At 39.7% G+C, this 17147-nt stretch overlaps 1 long non-coding RNA gene and 1 pseudogene across 1 annotated transcript; both read right to left on the bottom strand.

Moving 5' to 3' along the window:
• Positions 1–17147, bottom strand: part of LOC115777559 (obscurin-like) — a 698358-nt pseudogene that overhangs the window by 28244 nt on the left and 652967 nt on the right.
• On the bottom strand, positions 4449–5708 carry LOC115777578 (uncharacterized). The gene is made up of 4 exons (XR_004019646.1): positions 5627–5708; positions 5408–5458; positions 5245–5310; positions 4449–5124 (listed from the first exon to the last, which is right to left on the bottom strand). It is a non-coding gene; the product is annotated as an uncharacterized LOC115777578 (long non-coding RNA).

Here is a 17147-nt window from a genome sequence, read left to right as displayed (position 1 = left end):
TGTCTGTGTGTGTTTTGCTCCCTCTCAAAGAAAACTGTCTCACAACATCACACACTAGCTTGGTTCTACATTTATGTTCAATTGTGAGTCCTCAGTTTCCCACAGACACTAAAAACATGTTTTCCCTCCTCTGATACACACGCCTTCATTTTATACTCATGGCCACCTTTTACTGTCACAGAGGGGTTGATACTTTCTGTGGATGAATGAAACTGCTGTGAAGAGCTACAAACACACTTTGCACAGTGATGTTGGAGCTCACACAGTACAATCATAACCATTCTGTAAGGATTCACTGATACTCTGTCAAAATAATACTTCCTCCTCCTTCACTTCATAGACTCATCACACTTTGATTTGTATCTGAACTTGTTCTTTAGGCACAGTTTCAGCTACATTTACAACAGACAGGGATTTTTAGCTTCTGCAACACACCAAGACAAATAATAGACTGAAGTCAAAGTCTTTATTCTTTATTATCACAGCTCTGGAAATATTTAACACCCAGCCAAGCAGATGAATTCATAACAATTAATGAAAAATGGTGAAATTGTGCCCTCTGCTGGCTGCCAGCTCTAAACACAACCCAGTGATTCCAGTCCACATCTTATCAGAACTGTTAGCTGAAGGGGGAGTTTGAGTCAGCACCACAGTAGCCCGACCCCCCTCTCGCCTCCGCGGGCTTCCTCCGTCCCTGCCCCTCCCCACCCTGGTGCTCCTATGCTGTATGCGCTTACTGCAGCGGTTTTTAACCTCATACGGTGCCCCCTACTGGGCAGAATATGAGATGCTTTTTTTCCTCACCTGTCCTATCGTATTTTGCTTTGTTTCCCTCTTTTGTAACAGCAGCGCCTCTCGGTGATGGCAGCAAGGCCGCAGACACTTATCTCCCTGTGTTTGTCTGGTTGTTTGTCTTTTCTTGGATGGGTGTTCTGTTAACTATAATTTCCTCATTGTGGGATCAGTAAAGTATCATTCATTCATTCATTCATTATATTTGAGAGTTGAGTGTTTTCTGTGAGAAATGTGATGAAGAAAAAATTCATTCACGTGTGATTTTGTGGGTAGAGAGAGTGACAGATTCTCTAATAATTTCAATGTTACAGAAACATTTACAGCGTGTTCATGCAAGACCTTAAACAATGACCTGAAGTCTCTGTGAGACTAAATACTCGTAATAAATAACTTCAAATGTTCTTTAACACATCGGGGAGCAAACAAAGTGAACACAGAAGGACTAAATGAGAACATCATAAATCAACAATCAGGAAAAACTAAAAGTACAGTGTTCTCCATTTGCAGCCACTTTGCAGCCACAACACACAAAAATCACCTGCATTCCCACTAGTACTGCACACACACAGGAGTTTAAAGATGCCATCATTAAAATTACTTTGCATATTAGATATTCAAGTCATTTTAATGATGATTTCACTGGCAGCCTATAACAGCGCTCAAAACATGTAAGCCGTCTCTCTCTTGTTGCTAAGAACATCTTGTGAACCCACAATGACCCACAATTCAGTGCTGATTGATTTTCTTAAGAATTATCTCCTGCGATTTGTGACTCATTTTCGGGTCACATATGTGATCATCCTAACAGATCAGGTTAGTGATCCAGCAGAGGGCGCTGCTGAGGAGACAAACACAATCAGATACAGTGAATTCCAACAATCCTGCATGTTGAGGATCTCACATGCTTAGTGTATTGTTTTGTGTACTCTGTGGATCATAAAGTATCCTTTGTGTTACCTCTAGGAGTTGTAATTATCAGACTCTAAACATAAAGATGTGACAAATCCAAGTTAAGACCAAGATGATCTGAACATGTCGAGACACAATGAAGCCCCAGAACATGTGAAGTTCCCCTTTGCAGTGATTCTACTAGTTTGTGAAAGTGTTTTGGTGTGAGGGAAACCACAATGTAAGAATGAAGAGCACTGCTGATTCTAATGTCAGAAAGACTGAGCCACCATGAATGGAGGAGAGCAGACACAGAGCCTCAGAAACAGCTTCACTGCTTTGTGACAAAATATTTTCCATCAGTTTTTCTTTGAATTATAATAGTTTAGACTACAGGCTGTCTAACATGTCACTAACTTACAGGAGTAAAAGCTGAAGGCACTCTGGCAGCATCCAGCACAACCAGTGTGACACTGAGCTGTTATATGAAGGACTCTGCTGGCTGAGAGTATCAGAGGTTCAGAAACAGCTCATCTTAAGAGACATCAGTAACAGGTGATCAATCACAAGGCCTGATCACATGGATTGTTCTACTATTAGAGTTTATTCTTGCTTTAAAAATCTGCAGCTGGCAGATCTGACCATGTTCATGTTTGATCACATGCTGCCAGCACTGCAGTGGGACACACCTGCCACAGTGGCTGAGAAAAAGAGGGTTAAGATCCTGTTGGATTTCAAGCTCCAGACTGACAAGCAGCTGCTGACTAACCAGCCACACACAGTGGTGACTGACAAGGAGCACAAGACAGCAGCTGTGACAGATGTGACATTCCTGGATAACAGGAACATCAGAAAGAATTAAACCAGCAGCTTGATGAAGTATTGATGAAGTATTGATGAAGCAGGATTTTTACTTCAAAAAACAAACATTTTTTTGGGCTTGTTTTTTTGTTTTTGAACGTGAAGTTGCTTATTTGGGATTGACTTTCTTTCCGAGTGAAACTCCTTGAACTCCATACTAAAGCAATTATGGGGCGGTAGTTTGTCCCTTCCAAGCCCCCGTTTCCTGTTTATCCCTCCCGCCCAAGTTGACCGGGTGCACAACCAACCAAACACTCATAACATCCCAGAGTGTGGAGGCAGCATAATGAGTTCCTGTAAGTGGGGAAAATATAGAAAAAATCTAATAAAGAGTGGGAGAAAGAGAGCGAACTAAAGAATGGATCTGAGCTCGGATGGGAGTCTGGCCTGAAAAGTGGATATGCATTATGCAATGCATAGGAGCGCCTCACAAGAGGTATATGTGTCCACAAAAACCTCAGAAAGTAGCTGCAGTCCTGATGGGAGACGTATGAAAGGCACTCTGCAGATTTTGCAAGTGTGAATTATGTGCTCACCATGCTGATTTAATTCAACATGCTAATACTGAGAAGCACACACACAAAAAAACTGTGCACCCTTCTCTTCTATGAGGCTAAGAAACATGGCTTTCACTGCTCCAAAACACACAGACAAAACAATAAAATGAGCTATACTGCTATAGAGCTATACTGTTTAAAAGCGGCCTCAGTTTTACACGATGTGGTGGGTTGCCAGTTGGGCTTTTTTTGGCCTTGTTTCTATCGCAAGATCTGGCAACACTGGTGACAAATTAAATCTGTATTACATGAAAGTACAGGCCGGACCTCCCTGAGAAAACTGTGAAAACACAGTAAAAGGCGTGATGAGCATAAAGTCAGAGCAGCTGTTACTTCCCATCATGTTGATAATTTTAGTTCATTTTAGAACATTGTGAACTGTTTAACAATGAGTGCCTTTAAATGAACGCTCTCTTTCAGTGGATTCATGCACAACACTGAACAGCTGTGAATGTACTCACTCTGACACACAACAACAACACACTTTATTTATAGAACACTTTTCTTAACAAAGATACAAAGTGCTTATTTGCAAAATCAAAGAAAAAGTTAAAAACATAAAACAGATCTACAGCACATTAAAGTGCATTAAAATTATGATCGACAGCAGGAGTGTCCAAACTTGTCTCATGGAGGATTTGACAATGTGAAAGTGCCCGAGGGCCAACAGTCCCTGATGACGTTATTTTAAAGAATCAAAGATCCTTATAAATAGTGTTATTTAATACTTTCATTTCCATTCAGCAAACAAACATGAAGTAACCAAATGTAGAGCATAAAGCTCTGAATTACCAACTGAAATTTAAAACATACAGAAACTGTAAAAAACTGCTGTGTAATCCTGATAACAGAGCAACAGGTAAGATACTGACACTAATGTGAAGGACACACAGGTACACAGCGCAGGTCTGACTCCAGAGCAGTGGTAGATGTGCGTAAAATGTCACGTAGGTGGAGTCACTCAGTCTGGATCTCAAGCAGTTCTTGTTTAAGTTCAGAACAGAGAAAATCTGCATTCACAAACATGTGGAGCCAAACAAGACGAACATTTTCTATGCAAATGTTCATCTCTGGAAACTTGATCTTATCCAGCTGCTGGTGTTGTGCCAAAAAGTGATGTTTTTATGTTTTTGATGTATAACATCTCTGCTTAAATTTATTAATTAGACTGTAGTCAAGAGAATTTATGAAGGCCTTATGAATAAAATAAAGAAATGACCCATTTTGCAAGTATCTTTATGACTGTGTTACTGTAGCTACATTATAATCAAGCTGCTCCTTTCTGTCCTCTTCAACTATCTTTATAGAACTGTGATTTTATATGTGTTGTAACTTCTGCTGCCCCCTTGACCAGATCTCTATGAAAAAAATGAAATTTTTCCTGATAAATAAAAAATACATAAAAGCTGCTTTGCCAAAATGTAATTGCAGCTTCTACCTGTGACAGGATTTGTTCTCACTCAGAATGAATTGATATCATTCATGATGACGATGATGATACTTTATTGATCCCACAATAGGGAAATTACAGAATGACAGATATGTTTGACCGATTGGAGCCAAAAAGTCATTTACACCAGTTTAAATACATCGTTTTTTGTTTTTTATTGGCACTTTCCAAAAATCACTTTTTGGAATTACATGCTGAGTTGAATTCATTGCTTGGGCCGGTGGGCCAAAAATAACATGTATGGACAAGATGCATGGGCCATAAAAAAATCTGAGCATGGGCCATGTTTGGCCCGTGAGCCATAGTTTGGACTCCTCTGATTTAAAGGAAGATAAACGACTGAAACACACTGAGGGATTCTTTCTGAAGGAAATATAAACTCAGGCTATCAGGATCATTGCTTTGAATGAAAAATCTGCTCCTTTTCACTCAAAGTGACGTCAAGTTTTTAAGTTCCTTTAAAGAGAAAAAGATAAAAACAGCTAAAGAGCTGCTGTTAAGATTTTAGAGCTGTGGCTGAATTTGGATTCACATTATAGTAGTCAGAGCTCTCCTCTGGGTCACCACGTTGTCCTGTTGAGGTGATCAAATGAAAGCATTTAAAAACAAACACCCTCTGTTTGCATTTATTATCAGTCAGAATAATTAACAATGTAGATTTTACATTTCAAATCTCAGAGTTTGTGCACTCACTCGTCTTGTTAATGACTTTGAGCTGAATCACAGATGTGACATTGGTGTAATCACCTTCAGGTGGACCTGAAATAATCATCTTATTGACTTTAATGTTAAACACAGTTATTGTTTAATCATCCAGCTTCCACAAACTCTGTATTAATGAAAGTGTGTACTTTACCATTTTCAGTGTTTTCAGAGCCTCTGATTGTCTCATAGACACAACGATCACCTACAGGTCAGAGAAAATCAGTCACCTCATGTCTGTGATACTAATTTAAACACAGTTTCAAACAAGTATTCTTGTTTCCTTCAACAGAGTTCAAACTGCAGCAGATGTAATAATTACAGTCTGGATGCAAAGAGCATCAGAATATTTTAAAGTAGATGAAAAACTAACCATGAAGAAGAGAGGAGTACACTTGCTGCTGATGTTCATCCTGATTCACCGTCTGCTCATTAGCAGGACCTTTATTAAAAATGTAAAGAAGACATTTGCTTTCACACGGACCTCATGATGCATTTGTGTATCTGAATGAGTGAAGAGTTTGTAGTAAGTAAAGGAAAAGTTCTCACTGTTGGTCGTTCTGCAGCGATACAACAAGAGCAGGAGAATAATGAGGAGAGAGACTCCACAAACCAGTCCAACAATCAGCCATGAAGAGCTGTCAGCTGCTGACACAGTTACTGTAACAACAAACAATTATTAATAAACTGTAATTATATTGGATATTTTACTTCTCAGTCATCAAAATCATTTCCAAATATTCATCAAATCTTTGATCCTGCTCACCTTTAACTAACATCCAGCTCTGTGGTGACTCTCTTCCTGAGTATTCACACTTGTAGAAACCTTCATCAGACTTTGACACTGCAGAGATCTTCAGCTCCTCTCGGGTATCATTTTGAATAAGTTTGTCATTGTGGTAGAAAAACACATTGGAAAGTATTTTTTGTGTCCTCAAACTGCAGCTCAGACTAACAGAAGCTCCTTCAGTCACAGGATGAACAGGACTCACCAGGATAGGAGCATCAGGATCATCTGTGACACAATCAAACACAATTGTTTCAGTCACATCAGCTGGTGCAGACTTTTAGAAAAAGCTGACACACAATAATAATAAACAGATTGAACAAATGCTTTTCACCATTAAGATCTAATATCTAATCTTGATGATGATGATGATGACGATGATGATGTAATGCAACCACATTTAAAATTTTGGTTTCTGCAAACTAAAAGTTACCCAAGCTAAAACTATTTAAATGATTCCCCAGATTATTCAAGTTTGCTGAGATCTGAGCTACATAGAACAAAAGTGTAAGAGATACAGTACAGAGTGCAGATACACAGTAGGATGAATACAAAAATGCACAGTACAATATATACAGAAGAGTTGCCATTTCAATTCCTGTATGTATGTGTGTATCAGAGTCCGCCGTAAGTGTGTGTGTGTGTGTGTGTGTGTGTGTGTGTGTGTGTGTGTGTGTGTGTGTGTGTGTGTGTGTGTGTGTGTGTGTGTGTGTGTGTTTGTGTGTCTATCACTTCAGGTTGGAGTTCAGGAGCCTGATATCTTGTGGAATGAAGCTGTTGCACAGTCTGATTGTATTTGTGTGGTAGCTGCAGTACCTCCTCCCAGAGGGCAGAAGAGTAAGAACTCCATGTGATGGATGAGATGGGTCAAATACAGCATAACCTTTAATACAACTGCACCTTTTTACATGATACATTTTGATGACATCTTGAGCTACTTTGTGATATAAAATATGCATTTGATAGTTTTTGGTAAATCTCTTTAAGAAAAAATGACTAAAATGATAACAAAAACTAAGAATATTATGTTGTTTTGTGAGATGCATAAAATTGTCAGAAACTCTCATCTTTACTTGTTTTGCCTCAAAGAATTACTCCACATGATATCCAAATCATTAAAATACAAGAAGAAAATGTATAATAACATACCCTGTACAGTGATGTTGACTGCACTGCTGAACTCTCCTGATCCAGACTCACACCAGTACACTGCAGTACCTGACTGTGATGTGTTGATGTTACATGTGGATCCAGTCATTGTCCTACAGTCAGAGTTCAGTCGGCCGTCCTCAGTGAACTTCTTCACTCTCCACTCAGCAGAGTTTCCCTCACAGGTCAGTGAGACAGAGTCAGAGGTGAAGTGTTGCACTCTGTCAGGACTCACTGTGAGAGACGCTGCTGAATGAACATCTGGAAACATGCAGGGAGGAGACAAAGCTCACAGATGTTAAGTATTTCTTATTAACAGATTAAGAAGATACAATATTTGTTTTGGCCAACCTAAAATTTGTACCTTCAATACCAAGAACAACAAAATCTTTGATGTGAGAAAAACATTTATTGGCCACCTGTAGTCAGTGTTTTCTTCACATTTATGTTAAACTGCCTGCTGCCTTTCTTTACCCAAAGATGTTCCTGTTCTTCATATATATCAGTTTTTTTTTTTCTGTACATCCACTTGACCACTAAGAAAAGTGTCTTCAGTCAATTGTACATCTTGTCTGTTGAGTAATTAATATGAAATTAAAGTCAATATTTGGTGTGATCAAATTTATCTTCAACACAGCCTGAACTCTATTTGGCAGCTTTCTTGTCATTTCTTTAAATGGTCTTCAGGAAATGTTCTCCAGGCTTCTTGAAGGACATTTTATGCTTCAATGAGTTGTAGGTCAGTTTTAAGTGGCTAAACAAGCAAATAAATGAATGAGCCTATCCCAGCTTTCATAGGGTCAGAGGCAGCTTTATTTTTTTACTAGCAGGTAATTTCATAACACAGCAGGATGTCTGCTACCATTTGCTTACATCTACTGTCCAGTAGACCCACAGTTTCCTGTATTGTGTTTACGTGACACTTTGTAAATGACTTCTTGCTCTTATTCCACATGTTGCTTCTCTTGAACGTACCCATCACAGCCACAGAAACACTTCCTTTAACTTATCCTTTTCAGGGTAGCAGGGGGCCTGGAGTCTATCTCAGCTGTCATTGGGCAAGAAGCAGGGGCACCTGGACAGGTTGCCAGTCTGTCCCAGGCCCAACAGAGAAACACACAACCATTCACACCTATGGGCAATTTAGAATCACCATTTATCTGATCTATCCTCACTAACTACAGTTGGACTGTGGGAGGAAGCCAGAGTACCTGGAGAGAAGTACGCAGACACAAAGGGAGCAGCAACCTCTGCAGAGAAAGGCCCCGACTGGATGATGGATTTGAACCCAGGACCTTCTAACTGTGAGGCAACAATGCTAACCACTGCACCACTGTGCTGCCCCCAGGAGACTGAATTAACACATTCAAAAGTCTTTACTGCACAGAATGAACATGAACTGTGAGAGATCTGTCTAAGGCGTCTCTGGGAAACTGAACCGTCCACAGGAGAGGAGAGCACTATCAGTCCGAGGGGTCCAGGCAGTGAGTCCAGTTAGTGAGAGTGAACAAAGAGCTTTACTTGGAAGGCTGAAGGAGATTTCCTGAGGGGGAGGCCCCCGAATTGTCTTTCTGTAGGAGCAGAGGGTGTTGGAAGGTGAGCAGGCAGGTGAGTAGGTGAGGTGAGTGTGGATGTTAGTGAAAGAAGTGTAGTGTCTTAAATGCCTATGTGAAACTGCATGTATGTTGTCTCCTAAACATATAGGAACATTCCAGCAAGGGGCCTCTCAGTTTGGGAGCTCATCTTCACTGTTTATCTTTACCAAATAAGGAAAGTTGTAAAACTCAGGATTCTCTGACCCCCCCCAAGAAAGCTGGTTTGAACCAGTCTGTGTGGCAGCATGTCTACCATATGTTAAAGCCTATATAACGCTGTAAGTTTCTTTGTTCGGGGTGTGCAGAAGATCATTGGCTTTCTCTCACCCAGATGTCTCGAGCGTCTGTTTTGACATTGTCTTTTTTGTAATAAACCTTATGTTATTCATTGAGACTGTGTCGGCGAAGGATTTCTTCAAAACACAACATCATGGCATCAAGATCAAGAAACAACAGAAGCTTGTAGGAGAAACCGACCAGCTTGATAGAAGCAGGTAGGAGACTCTGCTGAGGAGCAGCATAAGCAAGCAATCTGTCAGAGACTGGGTGAGGGGAGCTGGCCATTAAATGCAGGTCATTAATGAGACTGATGAGGAGCAGGTGGTCAGGCTGAGGCGCAGAAATCTGGCTCCATTCAGAAGGCAAAGAAACCTCAGCTGAGCTCCTCCTGGACTCAGGGACAGTTAGAGTCTCCAAAGAAAGACACACCAGTAGAGGACTATGACACAGAAAGCCTCAAGAACTATTGTTCAAGATCACTTTAAAAACAGAAGCACTCAGACCGCAAACCTCTGCCAAGGCAGCTCACTGTGGACAGTATTTACTTTTAAGGAAATAATATTGTATTTTGTATATGAACATTATGTAGGAGAGGGTAATGGATGATGGACACTGATTCATAAATAAGCAGACATGAATAACTTGAGGTTATAACATAATATTATACTGCAGTATGTTTCTAACTAACTAGCAGCTCATTCTCTCTCTTGGCAACACTTTAAAGATTTAACACATTTTAGGGTCCACTTGAAAGAAAGGCAGATATGAAATGTAAAAGTGAGGTCAGAGGTCAAATGTGACCTGATATATGGATGCAGTGATCAATATGTAGAATTCCCACATACCAGTATAATTTCCTAAATATTGTCAATATAAACAATGGCAGTAAGAAACACACCTTTAAATATGTCTACATTATCATTTTGATGTTCAGATCAATCTGTTGACTAAACATGACCTCCTTGGTTGTGGTGATCACAAGAAAGTTTGGCTCCTTAGAAGCAAAATATTTTTAAAAAATGAGGGGTGGCTAAAGACTTTTGCACAGCACTGAATATGTCTTTGGTGTTTCCTGCTATCATCATGATTGAAAAGGTTATAAAAGCAGGAAACAAAGAAATTCATTTTGGCTTGATCACAGTAAGAAATTAAAAGATGGATTCTTCTTTTCATATAAATGAGTTTTAATGGACTGAATCTCAGTGAAAGAGAGAAACTGGTAAAGAAACATAACATCAGCTTATTGAAAGGACAGAGAGAAACAAACTGACCTGCAGACCAGACAAACTTTGGTTCACTGTGATCAGTGTGATACTCTGGGTCTCCTCTTCCAGCTCTACACACATATCCTGCTGTGTGTGTCTGTCCATCAATGATGTAGGAGTCCTGTGCAGTCCCACTGCCATCAGGTAGCAGCTCATAACTGTAGGATTTCTCTGATAGATCAGGAACAGCTTTATACCAGTAGAAGCTCCATCCTGCAGACGGATGTTCAACCTCACAGTTCAGAGTTACTGAGGCTCCAGGACTCAGCCATGATGGAGACACAGTGAGGACAGGACGGGGTTCATCTGTTCAATAAAGATTTTATCTCAGTGTTTAGTTAATGATGCACCACTCACACTCACATTGACACCTTTGGGTAATTTAGAATCACCAGTTAACCTAACTCCAGTAACTGCATGTCTTTGGACTGTGGACAAACTCCACAGAAGGGCCGAGGTGGATTCAAAGCCAACCTTTCTAGCTGTGAGGCAACAGTGCTAACCACCACACCCCCAATCTGATGGGCAGGTTAATGCATGTTACTGTTGAATTGATTAGTTTTTCATGTCCTGCAGCCTGGTGTTACTTCCAGTGACAGCATATAGATACCAGCTCAGTAATAAGAAAATATTAATATAATAAAAAGTAAAGTGGCAGGTAATTTCAAAGCACAGTAGGATGTTTGGCACCATTTGCTATTAGTCCCACAATTTCCTCCATCCTGCATGTGTTTACATTACACTTCTTATTCTGTGTTCACAACCACAGAAACACTAAAATGTTGTTACTCAGTGAAGATTCCTGTCAGCCTAACAGTCTCCCACCTGCATCCAAAGGCTCTCTATTAGATCTCATTTCTATTTTGTTTTTGATATTTTCTTATCTTTTTCTTCCAGGTTATTGTTCATTTTAGGGTTTTAATAGTTCATGTAATGCATGCTGTTGTCCTTGTGATCCTAATTTGAATGAGCTCACTTTCTTTTGTCTGTCCTAATAAGATTTTTACCCTTTAGTCAAAGAACAGGTTTGTTAGAACGAGCTGTTTCTACTTTTTCTTTCAGTGTTTCATTTTGAATAAGCCAGTGCATAATTTAATGTCATTTATGAATGATTAGTTTGTTATTATATAAACTGACTGTCTTTTTGTAACAACCATAACTTTGAAGCAGCCTTGAAATACAAAGAAGTGAAGGTGTAGGCAGTGAGGCATTCAGCACGGAGAGTGATGTTTCTGTTTGAGGACATTCCTGGATCGACCCCTGATCCCAAATAGGATTTTTAGAGGAAAAGAAATCAGCTTCAAGTCCAGAAAAACACTACAATTTTTTTTGTTTATTTTCTGTGTACTGTATGAGAGCTGCAGTGAGGAGGTCAGGGTGTGTGGTGGGTGTAGAAAGGTCAGAGGAAACTTTAAATGTAGTGTGAAATCAAAGTTACCTAAACATAAAGTACGCACTTGTTGGCAGGACATCAAAAAGAAAACTAAATAAATGAGTTAACAGCACATTTCACAGGCTGAGTTTGAAAGTTATAAAAATGAGATCTTCAGACTTTATATTCCAGGTTATAAACATTATGCTGACAAACTTAATCAGAATCCTTTTATTTAGTTTTATTTGAAGCAGACAGGCTGTCAGTTTGACCTGCGGTTGCTTTGTTTTGACAAAGACGCATCAGATTGAGTTTGAACTGAAACACCAATCACTGCAGGCAGTGTATTTGCTAATTGAAACTGATACACATTAGATGTTAGATGATAGATTCAGCTCATTGTTATTGTACACGCAAGGCACACAACGAAATGATCATTTCAGATCACTCACAAGAGCATCTGCGGTCATGCAGCCAGAGACCGGAGCTACCGTTACATTATCAACCAAATATGAACTGCCCAACACACAGTAGCACAAAAAACTGCACAGGTTAGTATTCATGAAACACACCAAGATGAGCAATTTGAGCCTGAACACACTCACAAAACTTTATATAGCACTTTGTGTGTGTGTGTCTTTGCTTAATAGATTCAATTCTGTTAGATTTTAAAACATTTTAATTTTCATAAAGTGCACGTGTGTGTGATAATCTGTTGCAGTGTTTGTTGCTTTGACCCTGAGAGACAGACTGAGGAGAAAAAGAAACTTCAACAATTTTACAAAACATTGCTCACACAACAGACATGACTTACTTGTTACTGACAGTGTGAAGGCTTCACTCCACTCTGTTGAAGAATATGAGTCATCTCTGCGTCGACTCTTACACATGTAGTCTCCACTGCTGGACTCAGAAACTCTGAATGTCCAATAATTATTGTGTGTCCACTGTGTGGTTTGCCTGGGTCCTCTCCATTCATACTCCCACTCAGTGGGTTCACCTCCTTCCTGCACCTCACATGTCAGAGTGATCGTCTCACCGCTGAATATCTGAGTCCAGTTGTGTTGTTGTTGTTTTACAGCAACTTTATTGGAAACTGTTTACAGATGTTAACAGTTGAGATACAAACAGAAACATGAAATCAACAGAGAAAACTTAACATTGTATGTTTGCTAATCATGAGTGAATGTTTCAAACTAAATTACTGAACTCACAGGTTATCTCAATGCTGACTTCATCACTTTTATCAGTGTAGTAAACTGGGTCTCCTCTTCTTCCTCTGCATCTGTAGATTCCTCCTTGAGATACTCTGATAACTCTGTTTGGTTGATCATCTCTTCTGATTTGAACTTCAGTGGTTCTTTGGGTGCGTCTGATCCACTCATATTTCCACTCAGCAGATCTCCCCACAGAGCAGGTCAGTGTCACACTGCCCCCCACTGGTATGATTGTTGTTCCTGCTGTCAGTGTGGCCCTGGGTGTAGCTGCTGTTATGAAAGAGAAGGAAAAAATATGCACACAGGATTTATTATTAAGCAAAAAAACATACAAAGGTTAAAAAGCAGGATTAACTATAAAGCCATAAAACATACAAAAAGTTAACATTTAAAGTATGTTTTAATGTCATGCAACTTCCAAATCTATACATTTTTATATAATTATTTTTTATGGGGTTTTTTTTGTTGTCTCTGCACTTTAAGATCATTTTAATTTCTATCTCAACATGGTGACAGAGCTACAGTAACTCAGGTTGTAGATCTGTAAATAAACCCAGTTTAACTGTTTGTCCATTCTTTGACCTGAAGAAATCACATTAAATGTAAAGTAATACAGTTCACTGAAGGACACACAATAGTGGGTTAAGGTTATAACTGTGAGGCAGCAGTGCTAACCACTGTGCCACCGTGCTGTCCTCTTTTCTTCTTTACTTATTAATTTAATTGTATCCACAGTTGTTGTTTTACATTAAAACACACACATGTAGTAATGATGATCACAGAGTCTGTGAGTATTTTAGTGCTGTGTACACTGTGAGCAAAGTAACAGGTAAAATACAGACGTCCTGGTTAAAGTTTCACAGCATCAGAAAAAAGTTTCCATGACAACATTAATTAAATGTATTTTATCATTGAGGTGAGTATTTGAACAGAGATCATAAATTTATGCTATTGGTCACTGAGGACTTACCTGATACAGTTACAGAGACAGTGTTACTGCTCTTTGTATGAAATGAGCTCTTCCTGTTACCAAAGCACTGATATTCACCACTGTCACCTGTAGATGTTATTGGTAATCTGTAGTCTTTGTTTGTGTTGTAGGGGACAACTTCTTGACCATCCTTGTTGAGTGTGTAATACCAGTCAGTGTCTGCTCCTTCATTCATGTCACACATGAAGGTAACAAACTCTCCAATGAAAAAACTGGACCAGGTGGGTTCAATAGTTAACACAGCATCTAGAATCCAACACAACCACAGCATTAACAATCTAACACAATTTTATGCACCATAGGAGGCAACATCTGTGTTTATACTGTATGTTAATAAACTGATGAATATATTGAGAAATAAGTAAAAACAAAGAGAAAGTGGAAAGTGATTGATGCAGCAGGCTGAGATGAATCTTTGTTAATAAATAAAAAGAAAGAAATGAAAAAGTGAAAGTGTTCAGTCACCTTGAGCGTGTCCAGTGCAGAGGAGCGTACAGAGCACTACAATAAAGGCAGAAACTTCAGACATCATCAAACTAAAGACACACTCAAAGATGGCAGAAATAAAACACTTGGGCTTTTAGCAGTGGCTGCTGTGATTGGCTGCATTTTAGATTAAGATGTAAAATGCATCAAATGATCACAGATGCAGAAACAAACCTTTCTTAGATAAACTAAAGCAGCTCCACTCTAATCTGAGTCAGTGCACTAAAATCTAATCCAGGCTACAAACAACCATGTTGATAACAAACATGAGAGTCCTCTGTTCAAATGAACTGAAATGCTCCAAATGACTGATACTCTGTTCTTCTCACTGAAACATGTTTATCAGTCAGTATGAATCAAACTATAGAAGTCAGTGATGTACTCACAGAATAGGCCCAGCTCACAGAGCAAAGTGGGTCCCATCCTCACATCCAGCAGCGACACGTCTGAAACCTTCCTGTAAAGAGAAAGAGTGAAGCAGCAGCTACGAGAAGTAGAAGCAGAAAAAAGAAGCTGCGTTTAATACAGACAAGATCAGAGTTTGTCTCAGACTTCTTCTTCTGGCTGCAGCCTCTCTGTGCTTCCTTCCTTTTACACCCTCAAACAGCTCCTGTAGCTTTGACCGCAGCAGTTGGTGACGTGTTTACATTTCCTGTCCACTGCAAACATATAAGCTTCTTTCTTGTGTGTTGTGTTCCTACATTTCTCTAAGATATGCAAAGGAGTTGTTCAAGTCAGGTGACATATTTTGTGGATCATAGTTGTTTCCTCTTTTTTCTTTAGAAACTTGTAAGTTATTTTTAAACTGTTCTGTGGATCAGGATCATGCTGCAGGGTTCAATTTAAGGTGATTTATTCAGGCTTTGGTGAGAGTCGAGTCATTTGGCTGACTGCAAGTATTCAAGGTTCTTATGATCGGTCCAAGTCATGATGGTTGTTCTGCTCTCTTCAGCCAGTGCCTCCATTCTTCTAGGGCTAGTTTCACTGACAGCACTTTTCCATATCGTACTTGCATTCTGCAAAAGAGAAACGACCAAATTAAAAAGGCACATGTATGCGTTTTGTTATTAACTACCCAGGACAAGATGGTGCCCACCTCATAGGCTGATGCATCTATTTCTACAATGTTTTCTAGAAGAACGTGACAACTTGTTCTTCATTTTTTTTCCACGAACAACAACTTGGCACCAACTGGAGAAGAGGGAGGTCTGATTATCCTGGTGGCTCGGGAATCTGAGATGTAATTTTCCATTGCTTCTGTTTCAGGACTAGTGGGCACTGTGGCTGCTGGAAGTAAATCTATAGCACAGAGGAGAGCAAAGAGCTTCAAAAACAACAAACTGTATTAATTCATGTTGATTTCCAGAAAGGACAAGGTCAGCTGGAGAAGTTTGGTGTGTTGGCATTCAGTGCAGAGACAAGAAGAGCTTCAGAGAGACTTTCTACTAGGATATTAAGCTGTGAGTGAGCCTAGAATCAATAAATTGAGGCTGTGGTGCAATTACCTTCTGCTGCAGCTGCCTCTGAACCCCTGCAATCCAGAAGTGGTTGTGGAAAGCAGAGTCCTGAGGCGTGCTGCAATCTTGAGTTTTGCTCCCTCGTCCCACAACCTGTTATCTAGTTTGATGGGAATCAGTGGTGTTAGTGTATTTTGAGGCTAACTCATTGATCAACTGTTCACTCAAACTCTGACAGAATGACTCTTACTGGGCCTCATCTTCTGACACTGTCCCTGATGTAATGTTGTAGGGGGCAGAAGCATTGTCAGGTTTTAGAGAGTGATCACAAACTGCTTTGAACTACAAAATCATTGGCAGTAATAACATGCTAAATAATTGTTTAAAAATCATACAATGTGATTTTCTGGATTTGTTTTAGATTCTATGTCTCACAGTTGAAGTGCACCTACGATAAAATTACAGACCTCTCCATTCTTTGTAGGTGAGGAAACCTGCAAAATCAGCAGCGTATCAAATACTTCTTCTCCCCACAGTATGACTGCATATCTACTGAGTATGAAATTGAATGTCTACTAAAAACACATTAGCTGTGGTGTGACTGAAGCCTTGTTATTGCTGCCACATCTCTGCATGTGTAAAGGGGAACTGGACATTTGCTCTGCTTGCTATAATACATGTTTTTGTAGTGCTTTCTTTTTTTCTCAGCATGCATTCAATTTACTGTGGAAACATGGGTAGATATAAAGAGATGCAGCCCTATATTGAATATAGCACAATGTCTATAACACAGTGTTTTAATAAAATGACTGGCTTGCATGAGGAAACTGCTGATCAGTAGTGTTTCATGTCTGCAGCAGCAGCAAAGAGCTGATCTCTCTCTCTGCTGTCAGCTATCAGAGCTAAACTCTGTTCTCTGGAAGGCAGCACACATTTAGCTTCAGTCACTCTTCCTCATTTTAGTTCTGCAGTTCATGAGATCATGTTTCATTTATTTATTTTTAGTGAAGAGATGGTGCAGATAAGCCTGTAGCTAAGAGGTAACTTACAGGTATACCATACTAAAATATCAGTGCTGTGTCTTTTTTTGAGAAATGACCCACAGCTCGTGAATGGTTGTCTGCCTCTCTGTGTTTGACCTTTGACAGACCGGTGACCTGTCCAGGGTGTAACCTGCCTCTCGCCCTATGACAGCTGGCCTTCAAGGGGTGGCTGTAGCTCAGGATGTAGAGCAACTCACCTACTAATAGCAAGGTTGCTGGTTTGATCCCTGACTGCTCCAGTCTGCAAGTAGTT

Source organism: Archocentrus centrarchus, unplaced genomic scaffold, assembly GCF_007364275.1.
Source record: "Archocentrus centrarchus isolate MPI-CPG fArcCen1 unplaced genomic scaffold, fArcCen1 scaffold_57_ctg1, whole genome shotgun sequence".
Classification (NCBI taxonomy): Eukaryota; Metazoa; Chordata; class Actinopteri; order Cichliformes; family Cichlidae; genus Archocentrus; species Archocentrus centrarchus.
The sequence above is the reverse complement of the archived record's forward strand: the minus strand, read 5'-3'. Positions and strand labels throughout refer to the sequence as shown.